Here is a 3,891-nt window from a genome sequence, read left to right as displayed (position 1 = left end):
AAAATTAAATTAATACCATATTTGCGACAGTTTAAACCGTCGGTGAAGATTTGAACTACGATATACATGCAACAGGTTAACTTGTCGCTAATATAATGTAAGGAAATGATAATTACATTAGAGACGGTTTATTATTGTCGCAATAAAATTATTTTCATAAAATCAATATATATTTTATTAATTCATTCCCTGTACAAATTATTAATATTTTCTAAAATAAAATACATCCACATCCATATCCACATCCACATCCACATCCACATCCACATCCAAACTCATCCACATTCACATTCACTCACATCTACAAAATCATATGTATATATGTACCCTGTAACAATTGTCAACTAAATATTCTTTACAAAGGATACGTGAAAGTCAATGGGCAGGAAATCTGCCCGAGGAGAATTGTCAATTATAGTAATTTTTGCAAGATCAACACCTAAAACTGTTAAGTCCTTGGTGTAACTTCCGCCTGAAAAAAATGCATGATTCACGATAAGCTCGACGAGAGATAAGTTTTCTATCTGGATCCAGTATATCCAGAAGTTGTTCTGCATAGATGCTTTGACTGGCTGTGAACACCACAATTTCAAACATCTCAGCAACCCTCTCTCGAAACATCTGAAGGTAAGGCCTCTGTTTTACATAGACTCTGTGCTCTTCCATGTTGAAAAAGACTGGAAAACTAAAATCTGCATCTTCACAATGTTCCAACATAGAGTGGACAAGTGTTTCTGCACAAATGAAAGCTAGTGTGACCAACCTTTGGAAGCATCAACTTATGTAAAAATTCTTTAAAATGATTCGTAGAAATACAAGTACACCCGAAATTAAAAGTTCACTATAGGTGTGGATCATAAATATTATACTGACATAACCGAGAAATAAACTAGATAAGATAAAATGAAATATTATCGAGATTAATAGTAAACAGATCAAAGGAGTTCAATTTTATTCCCATCCAAATCCAGTACTAGGGTAGTGGACTTCATTTTTTGTGTTTCATTTAGCAATGTAGTGGGGTGAAAATTTGGCACCACATCTAGTAGGTCAGGTAGATTTCTGATAAACATGTGTGGATCAAAGCACTCTAATTGATCTGAATCTAAATAGGTATTCACATCAAGTTCCTCATTGTAGGATCTCAACTGATGGATTGCAAGATACAAGCTTAAATCATCTAAATCTATAACGGTGTCCTCAAATGTTCTGCCATCATGATCGCCAACTACCTCCATGGTATCCTCAAGGAAAGGCAGTATCATGTATTCCTTAGCCACATCAAAAAAACATACTTGGCTCATCAATTTTTAATCAAGCAAGCAACTAGCTTCTGTGATGTCATCATAAATTGAGTTGCCTTCAATGGGTAAGCCTGCAACAATCATGTCAGAAATGTAGAAATCTGAGACAATGCAAGTTTGATATTCACTAGAGCTCCTGCTGTTATCATCACTGTCATCAGCTTCCAAAATCGATGGATCAAGATCTTCGTTACTCCCTGTATAGAAATAAGAGGAAGGTAAGGCTTATTTAGACAATGTCAATCCATTTTGGCACGACCAATTCAAAACTAAACGTGAATCTTCTGCTTTGCGCTGTCATATGCAGAAGATGGTTTATATTTCCAAACCTAAGACGTGCTTGAAATATTTTATAAAGACATAATCCAATAAGAAAAATCTATGTTGTTTGACATTCTTTACAAACATGTGCAAAGATTTATACTCCCATCTCCAACAAAGAACTCTTCACGGATCAAGCAAAATTTCATCATCATTCATTCAAGCGACACATTAAATAAGTTGGGAATGCAAATGATAAAGAATTAAACTGGTGTGCAGGCAACAAATGAAATGAGTTTGAATGCAATGCAGGCATTGGGGGTGTAGTAATTGCTTTTTTGTTCTGCTCATCTTACTATTTTCGCACTGGTCGAGGACGTTGTAATTTTTTTAAATATATAGACCCAATCTCTTTAAAGTGCCTTTTAGTGAAGGAAATTTTGAATTATGGGGACCATTAGCTAATCAATATTGTATTCAAAACCAAAAGAAAGAAACAGATAATTCACTTCAGATACATACAGACCATTCTCTGGAAACATGAAGCAGTGACTTCCAGCATTTTCATTTCCACCTTTTTTAGGACGAATGGAGCAACACCCAAACAAAATTTCTCAAAAAACTATTGAAAATCCTAAGTGATTCGTGATTAGATCAAGATTAAAATATTCCAAATCCCAAATATCCAAAACACACAATCTAAACCAACAAGCACTTACGAAAGTGATTTAGATTGTTTGTTTTTCAGAATAAATAATAAATTGACACAAACGATTTTTACGTGAAAAAAAACCACAATTGGACACCTCCAATTGTGATTAAAACACCACGGGCGAAACGCCACTAATCAATCCACTACTGAAGTAAGAAAGATTACAAAGATAACACACAAATTACCCAACTCAGTCAATTTGTCTTCGAATCTTCTGTAACTCTTTCACCACGACTTCGTCTCGGAACTGATCAATCCTGAAGTTGAATCCACAACCTCACTTGTCGAATTAACGACTACGTATAGAATCAAACGCCTTTTGAAACTCTACTCTTGAATCTTCGGAATCCACCGAAGAGAACTCTCTCTTGAATTTAAAGTAACCAACTCCTTGATGTATGTATTTTAGATCATGAGTGAAGAACTCTTCTAAAAAATATCAAGGAAAACTCACCAAAACCTCAGAAGAAAACTTCAAACAAAACCCTAGGACTCTTGAATAAGATCTAGGAAAAGTAATCCTAAAACAGACCCAACAAGCGAATTTATAGAATCTGTGTTCGCGCGGCCCACTCGAGCGTGGGAATTCCCGCTCGAGCGGAGGCTACAAAATTGTGTAATTCATATAGGCTTCACGCTCGAGCGTCAGTTTCCTCGCTCGAGCGTCGAATCACACCATCCAGTACTTTTTCGGGCGACTGCAGAGATGCTGTGAGCTCCCAATCCCCGCTCGAGCGTCACTTTCCCCGCTCGAGCGGGGAGACCAAACTTTGAAAAACTGGAAAACTGAAACCTGTAACAACCTTGGTTTTGATCCATGGATTTTGACAACAAAGGGTCCTAACAATCTCCCCCTTTGTCAAATCCCGGACAAAACCATTCTAAAACAGTTGTCCTAACAAAATCACAGAAGGAACTCAAACAATATTCCAAACTAGTCTAAAAACAATTTTCCAACAGAAATCATAAAACCAACACCACCAACGACGATCCAACAGTCACAACCAAATCTCAAATCCATGCTTTTGAACAATTATCCTGAAAGAAAACAACCACACACAAGCCAACCAAAAATATGTGGAACTGGATTAAATTAAATAACAAATAACCAATGAAAAAATCATCCAAAACATAAACGTATGACAATCCAACTGTACCAAAGAAGGATAAGATAAAAACAACTGTACCACCACCAAAAGGATAAGGTAAAAGCAACTGTACCACCACCAAAAACACTCCCCCTTTTTGTCCGGGAGGGAACAAAAGAAAGAGAAACAAAACAAAATAGCAAAGAGCAAAGATCACGGAGCCGGAGCCGGAGACCGCATCTGAAGCAAGGTCAAGATCTGAGCCAACTGGGATGAAGACTGTGCCACAGAATCCTCAATCCGCTGGGAAGAAGCCTCCAAGGCACTGAAACGAGTATCGGTAGTGGTCTCAAGATCTGTGAGTCTGGCCTCAAATATATCCTTCCGCGCCTCAAGATGGTCAAACCGGGAACCAACAGAGCGCTCGAGGAACTGAAGCTTACCACGAACTGTACGAACTGGAGGGTGCTGCTCCCCCTCACCCAGATCTCCGCCAGCAGCAGCATCATACTCGGCCTCCTCTGCC

At 37.9% G+C, this 3,891-nt stretch overlaps 1 pseudogene; it reads right to left on the bottom strand.

The window, feature by feature from the left end:
- Positions 1-344: 344 nt before the first annotated feature.
- On the bottom strand, positions 345-2,133 carry LOC145800848 (uncharacterized; annotated as a pseudogene).
- Between the last annotated feature and the right edge of the window lie 1,758 nt (positions 2,134-3,891).

This window comes from Camellia sinensis, chromosome 10 (genome assembly GCF_055761805.1).
Source record: "Camellia sinensis isolate YWXY chromosome 10, ASM5576180v1, whole genome shotgun sequence".
Taxonomy (NCBI): Eukaryota; Viridiplantae; Streptophyta; class Magnoliopsida; order Ericales; family Theaceae; genus Camellia; species Camellia sinensis.
The sequence above is the reverse complement of the archived record's forward strand: the minus strand, read 5'-3'. Positions and strand labels throughout refer to the sequence as shown.